We start from the raw sequence: 14,831 nt of genomic DNA on the forward strand, positions 1-14,831 counted from the left end.
AGTTTTAACAATTCCCCCATGACCTACAAAAAAATTCACTAAGAAATAATTCATGTTTATAAACTTGTAAACTGGTGGTATTTTTTTTAATCTTAATATTCAGTTTTATCCCATAGGGTTTTATTATTCCTGTTAATAATCTATTTTGATAATAAATAAAAGTTCAAATTTTTTGAAAAAGAAAGAAAGAAAATATTCCAGGAACCCAACCTGACCAGAAAACCAGGGGAATGAGGGAGCAAACAGTTTCAGAGAGAAGGAGTAGTGATTTACCAAATAGAAGGCCCAAGCCAGTAAGCAGTGGGGATAAGCCTGACCTTCAACTTTCTTGGGGTGAAATGCAAGGTCTGACCTTACCTTGGCCACCTCCGTTCAGTTTCTACTGACCTGAGGGCAACAGGTCCGCATTCAGCTCAGACAAAGCACTGAAGGACAAGGACTTGCAGCGGAGTCTGAAGCGGCTTGTGGGCAGGAGGCGCCAGCCCCTGTGCTGGCCGAGGGGTTGGAGGACTGCCTAGCGTGGCCCCTGGAAGCGTCTTCTGCTTCCTGTCTCACGTGTATTATTAGCACCTGTGTCACTGGGAGAGGAACGGGGCTCGGCTTCCAAGGAGGGTATGTTGGAACACCTGCCACTCAGACCACCTCACTGGTAACTACTGTGAGTGTCGGGCCGGTGGAGGCTTTGGAATGTGTCACAGGCCCCATCAGAAGAGCACTGGAAACGCTGTCCTGGAAGTGAAGGTGGCACCTGAGGGAACTCGGCACAAGCTGCAGGTGCTGCCTCTCAGATGCAGAGCCAATGGAGAGGACGAGCCGAGGGGAAGGTGAGAGCAGCAGGACGCTCCAGAAGGCAGGGAGCCCCTGCGGGAAACCCACCCCGGTAGCCTGATCTAGAACAATCTGGACTTGCAAAACAAGTGAATGGATGGGCCGAGTGGGTTTGGCTTTACCAAGGGACTAATAACAAGATAGGATGCTCTTAATAACATTTGAATAAAATGATAAAAACCGAGTCTCTTTTTTAGGAGCTTCTCTACCAAAGAGTGGGTTGTACACAGCCCAGCTCAGAAGCTGAGACCTCCCTAGAACTCATCTCAGCTTTCTTATTCGCAAAAGGAAAGGATTGGGTGCCTCCCCTTTTTTTTAAATGTTATTGTATTTTTTATATCTTTATTTCATTTGTTTATATTTATGTGGTGCTGAGGATCGAACCCAGTGCCTCACACATGCTGGGCAAACGCTCTGCCACTGAGCCACAGCCCAGCCCACGATTGGGTACGCTTAATCCCAAAATACTCTCTCCACTGTGTAAAATGAGATCAACACGCACTTGACCTTAAGCTCATGCAAACTGCTAGGCATACTACCTAGTAAACGGATGCAGTGTTAGGTCAAATCAAAGTCCCCACCACAACACTGAAGGCCCTACTTAATCGCCTCTGACGACCCCTCAGGGCCTCAGCTCACAGCACTCCTCCTTGCCCACTATGCTCCTTTCCTACGGACCTTCTCGCTCTCTCAGCTTGTCCCTACCTCAGGGCCTTTACATTTATTATTCTCTCCGCCTGGAATACTTTCCCCCCCTAGATTTTCAGAAAAAAAAAAAATGGATCTTTCCTAACATTTAACAATTAGCCCAAATGCACTTTTTCAGAGAGGGCTACCTCCAAGCTAACAGATACAGAGAGAATTCAGCACCCAGCCAGGAATGTCCCTGCTCTTAGAGGGCACATGGAACATGCAGGAAAACAGACTTGCAGGAGAGCATGGATTTTCCTCAACACATCCCGACATGCATCATGACACAGAACAGGTTCTCCAACCACATTTCAGTGAAACTAGAAATTCATTTAAAAGCAGATTTTTAAATGTTGGGAAACCCTATACAAGATATTGCTAAATGACTCTTGAAAATATTTAGAACTGAACAACAAAAAATGCCCCATGTCAAAACTGGTGGGACGCAGGTAAAAGAGCGCTTCAAAGGGGATGTACAGTATTATGCACATTTATCAGGAAACCAGAAAAGTCAGAAGAAAAGCAAGCTGAGCCTTCAACCCAAAATCCTGGAGAAAGGACCACACAACCAACTCAAAGAAATATGAGGGAAATAATAAATATTAGGGCAGAGATCAGTGAGAGGCAGAATAAATGAAACAAAAGTCCTATGAAAAGATAAATAAGTTGCAAGTCTTGCTCAGAAAAAGAAAAAAAGCAAGTAAACCACAGAATTAAAAAAACAGAGCGCAACTCTAGTCACAACAGAATTTTTTAAAGATACTATTACAAACAACTTGGCTAATAAATTCGAGCAGCTTCCTAAATTCGAGCAGCTTCCGGGCCTGCCCTCATTCTCTTCATTGTCTATTGTCTGCCTCTTGGCTTGGAATATAAGCTCCCTGAGACAAGGACTTTGCTTGGCTCACAAATAAGCACCAAGCCCCAAGAACAGAGTCCTGCCCAGCTTAGCACCAACAGCTACTCCGATGAACACAAGGGTCAACATCCCAACGAGCTGGCACGATGAGGCCAGACAAGTCCTTCCTAATTGATGTTTGGTTTGTCTTCGGGTGATCTGTCTTCAGAGGACGACCGCAAGCCCATCCTGACAGGAAGGGATCTGATGGAATCAGTGGCCCAGTGCTTCTGGCCTCGGTTATTGCCTGAGCTATTCAAAGAAACCATGAACTTCTGGCTCAGTGAACCACACTGTGCACATGGCCCGGGTATGAAAAGAGAAGAGAGAACACAGTTTGGCAGTTCCTCAAAAACAAACAAAGAATTATCAGATAACCCAGCAAATTCATGCCTAGATACAAACCCAGAAGAACTGAAAATAGGTACTCAAATCTGCTCACGCGTGTTCACAAGCAGCACTGTTCACAGCAAAAGGTGGAAACAGCCCAAATGTCTGTCAGCAGGTGAAAGGATAAACAAAATGTGACCTATCCATACAATGGAGGGTTATTCAGTCAGGAGAGGGAAGGGGTACTGATCCATGCCACAACATGCAGGAACCTCCAGTAGAGTATGCTAAATCAGAGAAGATGGACACAAAAGGTCACACAGTTTATGATTCCATTTATAGGAAACATCCAGAGTAGGTGATTCCAAAGAAACAAAGCTAGGGGCTCAGGGAAAAGGAAAGACTTTGAATGACTGCTTTGTGGGTATAAGGTCTCCTTTTGGGGTGATAAAAATGTTTTGTAACTAGACAGAGGCAGTGGTTACATAACACTGTGAATGTACTAAATGCCACTGAACTGTTCACTTTAAAGTGGTTAATTTTCTGTTGAACGCTGTGTTGAGAGTGGATCTTATGTTAAGTGTTATTGTCACAATAAAATTGAAAAAAATTAATTAAAAGGAAGTTAATCTTATGTCTTGTGAATTTCACCTCAATAGAAAGAAAATAAATTAATGAAGAATAAAGCAGTAACAAATCCACGTTTGGCCAAATGACTGAGTGTTATAATCAACAGTTGAAGCTCAATATTACTATCTTAGAATAAATTGCCATGGCACAAGAATAAATCTTGAAATTTTTTCCAGGAGTTTAATTATTTAATTAATTTAATTATTTTACAGATCAATTGTTGAAGCCTGACTTTTCTCAAGTAGGAGCATTAACCCTTAGCACTGTGGCCTGCTCCTGGGATGGCTCTCATGAACATCTGGATACTGAGGAGAGACTCTTCCAAATCTTCCAAGGTGGCACTAAGAGGTTTTCTGCCAGGATGGGACACCACTGATAATGATGTGGCCATCTGCTATGACAGAACATGTCCCCCCAAAATTCAGGTGTTGCCCAAGTGATAGTATCAAGAGGCAGGGTGTTTAAGGGGTGATTATGCCAGGAGGGTTCCCCCCTCATTAGGATTGAGCCCTAATACAAGAGGCTGCACGCAGCATGTGGCTGGCTTGCCCTTCCACTTGCCAGGACCCAGCCTTCAAGGCGCCATCTTGAAAGCAGAGAGAAGCCCTCACTAGATGATGAACTCTGCCAGCACCTAGACCTCACACTTCCCAACCTTCAGAACTGTGAGAAATAAGTCTCTGTCCTTTATAATACCCAGTCTGTGGTATTCTGTCACAGGAATACAAATGGATGAAGCCACCACCAACCCATTAAGTTTTCCTTCCCACCAGATAGCCCCTGACCATGGTAAAGACCTGCCTCCTCTTATACCCCACTACTTGGAAACTGGATTGGTGATGATGTCATTTCATCGAAGCAATCCAACAAACTGAAAGCTTTGAAGATATTTTCTGAATGTTTTCATGAGCAATTTAAGATGATTTCTTTTCACATTTTGAATTTCAAATGTCTTTGCATCTACTGATTATTTAAATTATTATGTAGTCAACAAAATCTCTCCCGTCTTGTCAACTGATTTTTCTATCACACTGTTAGAAAGTTCCTAGTTATTATTTTGAAAATGTTTCCCATCAATTTCTACTTTTTCTATTACAGCAATAATAAATCTAAATGTCATCTGACTATAGACTCTCAACATATAAGGTCCTGAGGACATTTTTTTCCCACTGCAGCCAGAACTAGAATGCTCGCCCACATCAGAAAGCCAATGCTCACCTATGGAGGGATCCACGGACGAGCCTCCCTCACGGCGATGCTCTTATTGGCAACAATGGTTCCTTACACGATGCCCAATCACTGCTCTCCCACACGTTCAGAGATGCCAGAGCTGATGTTGAAGTAGGCATGTGATTATCTGACCTCCAGAGGCTGAGGCCAAAACCAAAGTCAAATGGCAAAGTTGGGCCAATCAGGGGCTTAGGCCAATTGTGTTTCACTCCTGGTAAAGACTCTGGAGGCAGGAAGGGAGGTGGTGAGCGTGCTGGATAATTCTCAGGGCAGGAAAGAGGCAACTTTTACCCTCAACTGACCCAAAGAAAGTGGCCGCACTTTGTCCTCCTGCTTCCCACTGATTTCCTACTGCACAGAGTGGAATTCACTGGATGGAAAAAAACAGAAAAGGGGAAGCAAACGAAGAAAGGGTTAGGGTGCTGTGCTCCACCAGCACTTCCTGCTGGTTGTGCTCACCACGCGCCCTGCACAACTCAGCACAGTCCACGTCACGCACGCCTGACACTTGAGAGTTACACAACTGCAGCGTTCTGATTTTTTAGCAGCTCCACTTAGGGCAGGAGAGAATTGGGAAAATCCCTAGAGATGCTTTGTGCTTTGCTTATGTGGACTTAGATGTTATTCTTATCATATCCAAACAACTGAAGATACAATAACACCTCGAGAGTTTGGGAGGCTGAAGGGTCTTGGGACCCTTTTCAGAGAAGACTATTATCAACTATTTTCGTATGGTAAATAGAGGGACACACAGTGAACCAGGAAAAGTGAGGAAACTTGCAACTATTGCATTTGAGGGTTGTCTTGCTTATACCTTTATTTGTTTGTTTGTTTGTTTATTTTATGCAGTGCTGAGGCTTGAACCGAGTGCCCTACACGTGCTGGGCAAACGCCCTACCAGAGCCACAACCCAGGCTCAAAGAGTTTGAGTTTGGACTCGACTATAGAATGGGATCCGGAGTACCGCTCCCATGCAGGTGGCCTTCAAAACCCAAACTGCTATTCAGAGCCAAAGAAACCTGGATCCCAGCAACATCACATTTAAATTATTAAGCAATATCACCTTTAAGCTGACAAAAAAAAAAAAACACACCTGTAACTCTTATACTTGAACCTATTAAGTGCAAATGTGTAATAGAGATTTGAGGATTTTCTTTTTTTGCACTGAGCATTGAAATCAGGGGCACTTTTACCCCTAAGTCACACCCCTAGTCCTTTTGTTGTTTTGACATGGGGTCTTGTTAAATTGTTGAGCCTGGCCCTGAACTTGCAATCTTCCTGCCCCCTCCCCCCGGGTGTGCATCACCATGCCCAGTTTAGGATTATGTTTAACTAATTTAGACCCAAATACTTTAAATGGATGGGATACCTTATGAAATGTAGAAATGTTCCTAAATTTTATTAAAAGGTTATTTCTTAAATGTTAATAAGCTTAAAAGGGGGCTGGAATAGCTCAGTGGTAGAGCACTTGCCTAGCATGTGTGAGGCACTGGGTTCAATCCTTAGTACCACATAAAATAAATAAATAATTGGAAGTATTGTGTCCATCTACAACTAAAAAAAAAAAATTTAGCAGCTTAAAAAGAAAAGTAGAGTGCTCGCTTTGGCAGCACATATACTAAAATTGGAACGATACAGAGAAGATTAGCATGGCCCCTGCGCAAGGATGACACACAAATTTGTGAAGCGTTCCATATTTTTCAGCAATGCGAAGAAAAAGCCTGCAGAGTGGGAGAAAATCTTTGCCAATCATACTTCAGATAGAGCACTAATCTCCAGAATCTATAAAGAACTCAAAAAACTCTACACCAAGAATGCAAATAATCCAATCTACAAATGGGCTAAGGAAATGAATAGACACTTCACAGAAGAAGATCTACAAGCAATCAACAAACATATGGAAAAATGTTCAACATCTCTAGTAATAAGAGAAATGCAAATCAAAACCACCCTAAGATTCCATCTCACTCCAATTAGAATGGCGATTATCAAGAATACGAGCAACAACAGGTGTTGGCGAGGATGTGGGGAGAAAGGTACACTCATACATTGCTGGTGGGGCTGCAAATTAGTGCAGCCACTCTGGAAAGCAGTGTGGAGATTCCTTAGAAAGCTTGGAATGGAACCACCATTTGACCCAGCTATCCCACTCCTTGGCCTATACCCAAAGGACTTAAAATCAGCACACTACAGAGATACAGCCACATCAATGTTCATAGCTGCTCAATTCACCATAGCCAGATTGTGGAACCAACCTAGATGTCCTTCAATTGATGAATGGATAAAGAAACTGTGGTATATATATATAATGGAATATTACTTAGCCATAAAGAATGATAAAATTATGGCATTTGCAGGCAAATGGATGAAATTGGAGAATATCATGCTAAGTGAGATAAGCCAATCTCAAAAAAACCAAAGGACAAATGATATTGCTAATAAGTGGATGATGACACATAATGGGGGGAGGGATAGGTTAGTATTAGGGTTAGAGTTAGGGTTAGGGAGGGGGGCAAGAATGGAGGAAGGAAGGACTGTATAGAGGGAAAAGAGGGGTGGGAGGGGTGGGGGAAAGGGAAAAAATAACAGAATGAATCAAACAACATTACCTATGTAAATTTATGATTACACAAATGGTATGCCTTTACGTCATGTACAAACAGAGAAACAACATGTATCCCATTTGTTTACAATAAAAAAAAAGTAGAATAAAATACTACAATATGGTACATTTTCTATAATAACAGGTCTATGTCTCTCTCTCTCCTGTAATACACATACACACACACACACACACACACACACTATAAAGTATTTGCAAAAAAAACTGCAGAAGGCTGGGCACAGTGGGGCACGCCAGTAATACCAGCAGCTCCCAAGGCTGAGGCAGGAGGATGGAGAGTTCAAATCCAGCCTCAGCAAAACGTGAGGTGCTAAGCAATTCAGTGAGACCCCATCTCTAATAAAACATAGAAAAGGGCCGGGGATGGGCTCGGTGGTCGAGTGCCTCTGGGTTTATTCCCCAGAACCAAAACAAACGAACAATAAGAAAAGAAACTCCAGAAGGATAAGAACAATGGAAATGGTGGTAACAGAATGGAGGGTGAGAACAGAATGGCAGGAATGGCAATGTGAACATATCTTTTAAATAGTTTTAAACAAAATAAAATCTTTTTAAATTAAAAAAGAACTTTAAATAGTTTGCCTTTGGACTCACAAATGTTATACATGTTCAACAGTAAAAATGATATATAATTTCATAGTCCTGCAATCTTGTATTTAAAACATTTTTGTGCCATGATGGAAGCTGCTGTGAAAGTCACATGTGGGAATTATTAAATTCGGGTCACCTCTCATCTCAGAACATCACTCTCTTCCCATGGGTCTAAGGAATCCCACTGCCTCGTGTATTCGCTCTCTTCCCCCAGCCTCCTCTGCTCTGCTTTGCCTGTCAAAGGACGTGGTCACCAAGGTTTCCTTACATCCTAGAGACTGAATGGTGAATGTGCTGGGATTTCAAGACACAGTTATTAAAATAAGTCCAGTTCATCTGCAAGAATATCATCCCTCTCATTTTCTCCATTTCAGCAATCTACAATTCCTCCCACGCACAGGGTAGCAGGAAACATCTGCAGCTCATATATCTGAGGAGGGACTTGTATGTAGCATATATAAAAAAAACTTTTACAAATAAAAAGACAACCAAATGAAAAAATGGGCAAAAAATCTAAACAAGATGGACAAACAGCCAATGAGCACGTGAAAGGAAGCTCAACCTCATTAATCATTATGAAAATGCAAACCAAACATGTATCTACACACATACACACACAGACTTTAAGTATAGGAAGATTATATTCCATATTAATTTATTTCAGGACAACTAAAGGGATATTAGAAAATACTTTTGCAGGGCACAGTGATGCACTACAATTTCAGGACTCTAGAAGCTGAAGAAGGAAAATCTAAAGTTTGAGGCCATCTCGAGTAACTTAGTGAAACCTTGTCTCAAAGTAAAAAATGAGCTTGTCAGTGGTGCACACCTGTAATCCCAGTGGCTGAGGAGGCTGAGGCGGGAGAATCTTGAGTTCAAAGCCAGCCTCAGCAAAAGCGAGGTACTAAGCAACTCAGTAAGACCCTGTATCTAAATAAAATACAAAAAAAAAATAGGGACAGGGATGTGGCTTAGTGGTCAAGTGCTCCCAAGTTCAATCCCCAGTATTACGTTGGAGAGGACGTGGGTCAAAAAGGTACATCATACATTGATGGTGCGACTGCAAATCTCCAAAGCAGAATGGAGACTCCTCAGAAAACCTGGAATGGAATCACCATTTTACCCAGCTATCCCACTCCTCGGTTTATATCCAAAAGACTTAGAATCAGCATACTACAGTGACACAGCCACATCAATGTTTACAGCAGCTCAATTCACAATAGCTAAACTATGGAACCAACCTAGATGCCCTTCAACAGATGAATGAATAAAGAAAACGTGGTACATGTACACAGTGGAATGTTACTCAGCCTTAAAGAAGAATGAAATTATGGCATTTGTTGTAAATGGATGGAACTAGAGAATATCATGCTAAGTGAAATAAACTGATCCCCCAAGCCAAAGGTCAAATGTTTTCACGGATATGTGGGTTCTAATTCACAATAAGTTGGGGTAGTGGCTAGGGAAGAACAGAGGCACTTTGGATTAGACAGAGGGGAGTGAAGGGAGGGGAAGGGAGGGATATGGGGATAGGAAGGATAGTAGAATGAACTGGACATTATTACCCTATGTGCATACATGATTACATGACCTGTGTAACTCTACATCACATACAACCAGAAGAATGAGAAGTTAGTTATACTCCATTTATGTATGTCAAAATGCATGCTATTGTCATATGCAACTAATTAGAACAAATTTAAAAAAGACAGACATTGAGTCTGAAGGACTGAGACCCACTGATCTAGCAGGGAGCACAAAGATAATTCTCTGTGATCGGCATGTGGGTTTCACTTCTGTTTCACAGAAGATTCAGGCAAAGCCAGCTGGGTTGCAGCTCCGTGGCAGAGCGCTTGCCCAGCATGTGTGAGACACTGCATGTAAATAAATAAAATAAGGGTCCACCAACAACAAATAAAAATATTTTTTAATAAAATTCAGTCAAGAACTCATGGGGAAAAACAAAAAAATTATTAATGCATTCTAATTACACATAATAGTAGGATTCAGGATGCCATATTCACATGCAGATGTGGTTCATCTCCTTCCCCAGCACCTTCCCCTTCCCTCCCCCTCCCCTCCCTCATCTGCCTGCTCTTCTCTACTGAGCTCCCTATTATTATAATTTGTGCATTTTAATATATATATATACATGCATATATATATATATATATAAAAGCAGAATTCATTGTGGTATATTCATACACGGATGCAGCTTAATTAAAACAGCAAAATTTTAAAAATATTCCTCACTTTTACTATCATCTTGTTCTTTACTGAGGAGCTGTTCTAGTTCTGGGTGTATAGGTACATATGTATTTGCACATGTATTTCATTATGTTATAAACTGATACATTTCACAATATCTGTGTGCCAATGAATCTTATTTTTCTAAATGCCTAAACTAAACATGTAAACAATTTTTTAATTTGGTACCAGGGATTGAACCCAGGGGTGCTTATCCACTGAGCCACATCCCCAACCCATATAAACAATTTTTGTGGGAGATATTCAAGAACAAAGGATCTCCTCTCATTTGACTGGGCTTTTATGCTAAAGGCCATCGTAATAAACATCAGTCTTACCACGCTCTATAACATAGTGAAGCCCTAAGAACACTTGGGTCTGTCACTGCTGGTCGCTCAGCTAAATGATCCTAGACTGATAAGCTTTTTACAGTTCTCTGCTCTGCTTTTTATAGGGACTTCAGTCTTTTTATGGGCCACTCATTTATTTATTGCTGCCATCAGTGGCTTTGGCAATGCCTCTCATTTCATTCTTTCTGCATTCACACAAACATTTGTTTTAATGCCTACACTACCGGTGACATTTTTTCCCTGTTTTTTATTGGTGCGTTATAATTATATATACCTTCTGGTGACATTTTTCATTTGTTATATCTGAGCATCATAAATGCAGTCGTTTCAATTCCAAATTTCAAAAGGGTACCAGAGTAAGTAAAATAATAAATAAGCACTTATTATTATTAGGGAGGTATCTCCAGGGTGAAGGTGAACCGGGGGTGCAGAAACACAGAGCTCAGCAGAATCCCCAGAAGCCCTTTTCCTGACCTCACTCACCTCTGCAGCTATTTGCCCAGCTGATCCATTTTCCCCTCTGCAGACTCTTCTTGGCTTCCGCATGCACACGATGGTCCCATCAACTCTGCTCCAGTCACCTACAGAGAACAAAGGGCTGCTTCAATTCCAATGCCACAGCCAGAGAGAATCAGACTGGCTGGGTTTGGCATGGGTTGCCACCTGTGGTCTAATCCACTGTGGCCAGGAGGATAATGTCCCATTGTTTTGTTACCAAAGTTTTGTTACCAACTTTCTTCACTGAGGCCTTGATTGTTCACTCCCTGTTTACTGTATTACGGAGGTGTCATTCACAGGCCATAAAATTTGCTCTTTTAAAATGCACAACTCAGGGACTTTTAGTCTTATCACTGCTATTTCATTTCCAGAACATTTTTCATCACTCCAAATGGAAACCTCCCACTCATTAGCAGTCATTTCCCATCCCTCCTTTCTCCTTGCCCCAGCACCAAAAATCTACTTTGAGTTTTGTAGATTAGCCTGTCCTGGATGTTTCCTATAAACAGAATCTTGCCATGTGTGGTCTCCTCTGGTTTCTTTCAGCATGCTTTCAGTCCTGTTCATGGTATGGCATGGATCTGGACTTGATTAATTTTTGTGACTGAATAGTATTCCAATGTATGAACAAGCCACATTTTAGCGATTTACTCACTGTTCAACATTTAGGCCATTCTCCCTTTGGGGTTATTAAGAATGCTACTGTGGGGCTGGAGTTGTGGCTCAGTGGTAGAGCACTTGCCTAGCTTGTGTGTGGCACTGGGTTTGATCCTCAGCATCGCATATAAATAAAATAAATGTCCACTGACAACTAAATTTTTTTTTAAAGAATGCTACTGTGAACATTCAAGTTTTTGTATGAACATATCTTTTAAGTCTCTGAGGTACGTGCTTAAGAATGGAATTGCTGGCTCATGTGGTAGTTCTACGTTTAACATTTTTGAATTATCAAACTGTCTTCCAAAGCAGCTGTACCACTTTATGTTCCCCAGGAATACATAAGGATTCCAGTTTCTCTATGCTTTTGCCATCTTTTTATAGTCTACCTTTTTATTTATTAGAGCCATGCTAGTGGGGATGAAATGATGGCTTGCTGTGATTTTGATTTTCATTTCCCTATTGACTAATGATATCAAGCATCTTTTCAGGTCCTTATTGATCATTTATATATCTTCTTTGGAGAAATGTTTATTCAATTAACTTCTGTCACCTTTAAAATTGGGTTGTCACTTTATTGGTGAGTTGTAAGAATTCTCAGGGATTTAAGACATTAAATGTTTATCAGATTTACAATTATTTTCCCCATTCTGTGGGTTGTCTTTTTACTGTCTTAACAGTTTCTTTGAAGCACAAATATTTTATTAAATTTTGACAAAGTAGTACAATTTTTTTCCTTTAGCTGCTTGTACTTTAGCATCCTCTTAAAAACCAGATCTTTGTAATCCAAGGTCACAAAGATCTGCATCTTGTCTTCATTGTAGAGTTGTATAGTTTGAATTCTGATATTTAGATCTCTAATCCATTTTGAGTTAAATTTTATATGTGACAGGAGGCCGGAGTCCAACTTCCTTCTTTTGCATATAGATATTCAGAGGTCAAACGTCACTTGCTAAAGTCTAGTCTTTCCTTGTTGAATGTTCTTGCACCTTTATTTAAAGAACTAAATTCCCAAAGTTGTTCAACAACTGACCACAATCAAGCACACAATAAAACAGCAACTTAATATGATTTGGATATGTGCATTTGAAAAGCCATGTAATCAGTTCCTTTTACTTTATATGTACACTAAGAATATTCTGGCTAGTACAATGGATATGCTGACTGTCTTGGTTGGGTTATACGTATGTATACATATGCCAAACTTGTCAAAGTGCATACTTTAAATGGGTGAAGTTTATTGTATATCAATAATACCTCAATAATAAAGTTTTTGGTTTTGGTGGTGGTATTTACAGCACTGGAAATTGAACTCAGGGCCTTGTGCATGCTAGGCAAGTACTCTATCACTAAGTTATACTCCCAGCCCCTAAATTTGTTTTTCAAAAAAGGTAAGCCAGGAATGGTGGTGCACACCTGTAATTCCAGCAGCTCCAGAAGCTGTGGCAGAAGGATTGCAAGTTCAAGGACAGTCTCAGCAACTTAGCAAGGCCCTAATCGACTTAGCGAGACCCTGTCTCTAAATAAAAAATGAAAAAGGACTGGGGACGTAGCAAGAGTATAAGTTTAATAACTTTATTTTCCTAATCATTTTTTAGGATCAGCACCTTGGGCCTCATGATGTCACCAACTAGTGATTCTTGAAATTTTTTATATTTCTCTTAACTGATCTTGCTCCAAAATGTAAGCAAACCACTTAAATTCAGGACTGAGATCAACTCATTACTGTGGAATAAGTATTTACAAGGGCTGGACATGTGTTTTGATTCTCAAGGAAAACCATTTTTAAGTCACCTCCCAATGAGGATTTAGAAAATGGACTAATCCTTTTCCATACAGAACTTAAGCACTCCCAATAGCACCAACCTCCATTTTGGCAGAGACTTCAGTTGTCTATCACCTCCATATCCCTGGCATCGAGAACACCCCAAGCACACAGCAGTCACTCAGCAAATGTCTGACAAATGAATGAATAAAATCCCACTTAAACTGTCACCATCTTTTCCTGGGACCATTTTGGATTGAGACAGGTGGCATCTTTGTTCCTCCCTCTAACTTAACGATTCTATGTACATGGGCAGATGTCGTCTTCTGCAAATTTTCTTATTAACGCACCTTTATATATTTGGAAAACATGATGGTGTGGCTTAGGAATCTTACATTCATGTAAAGAACAAAAATTTCTACCAACAATTTTGTATAGAATCTACAAACTAAAAAGCAATCAGGCCTGGTGATGTAGCTCAGGGATGGAGCACCTGCCTGACATGTGCCAGGTTCAATCTCCAGCACTGGGGAGGGATCAATCAGATGGGATCATTTAGGGGAATCATGGCACACTGTCTGGAAGAAATCGTGCACAAATCAAAAGTCATCATTATGATAAGTGTATGGTAACATGGAAATTGGGACGTATGCATCAAAAAATAAAGAGGACAGCCATTGACTTTGATTACAAACTAAGATCTTACACCAATTACCAGACAGAATTTGCACTGCTTGAAGACAGGATATTTTGCTTGTTCTGTTCCTGGACAGTTGTTGGCACATGGAAGGTGCTTATTAATATTTGTTGACTGTATTAGTGAAACTAAATGTTAAACATTATGAAAACATAGCTGAAGGGAAGAGACAAACATTCATAAGGAAAACTGGTCAAGAAGTGGAACTGTGGTGGTTCCTCACTTGCCCTCTATTTTCAAATTCTCCCTAAAGTTCCGATAAACTGTTCTCAGTCCAAGGATGGCCACAGGAACACCTCTCCTGGCCCTTGCACTTCCTCCTCTGACCTGCAATTGAGGAAGCATGTGACTTGGAGCAGGGATGCAGGCCTGGCTTGGATTCCAGCAGGAGCATTTTACTGAGCATGAGGCTCCAGCCCAAGGCTCCCAGCCCACGGCTCCTAGGTTACCCAATACTTGGGCTTTTCTCCCAGAGGTTTAGAAAGCAGCACCGTCCCAGGTCCCCTACAAAGCCTGCACAAGTCTGGACCTTCTGGTGGCGGCTGTTCTCTACAGCCCCGGGTCCTCTACGGATGTCACTCTTACCTAGGTCACTAAGGGGGTCGGTGGTTACCCCTAGGCGACCTCAGCCCCTGGACGGGGTAACTCGTTCCCTGGAGGAGGGCGCTCTCCTCGTTGGCCCCGTCCTCCCGGGGAGGGTCTCTCACTCCATCTAGCCCTTCCGATGGGGTCATCGCCCATAGCCCACGCCCGCCACTCTCGAGGCTGCCATTACGCCCCTGTCCCTGTCTTTCGGT

At 41.5% G+C, this 14,831-nt stretch overlaps 1 long non-coding RNA gene across 3 annotated transcripts in view; it reads right to left on the minus strand.

Moving 5' to 3' along the window:
- LOC306667204 overlaps nt 1-14,757 on the minus strand; it is a 30,523-nt gene extending 15,766 nt beyond the window's left edge. For 2 of the 3 annotated variants that reach the window (XR_013765468.1, XR_013765470.1), the window contains exons 1-2: nt 10,901-14,757; nt 8,650-8,750 (exon numbers count right to left, since the gene is read on the minus strand). This is a non-coding gene — a long non-coding RNA (uncharacterized lncRNA). The remainder of the gene's footprint in view (nt 1-8,649; nt 8,751-10,900) is intronic. The other variant, XR_013765469.1, reaches the window with a different exon arrangement.
- Nucleotides 14,758-14,831: the final 74 nt, after the last annotated feature.

Source organism: Sciurus vulgaris (genome assembly GCF_902686455.1).
Source record: "Sciurus vulgaris genome assembly, chromosome: 8".
NCBI classification, from domain to species: domain Eukaryota; kingdom Metazoa; phylum Chordata; class Mammalia; order Rodentia; family Sciuridae; genus Sciurus; species Sciurus vulgaris.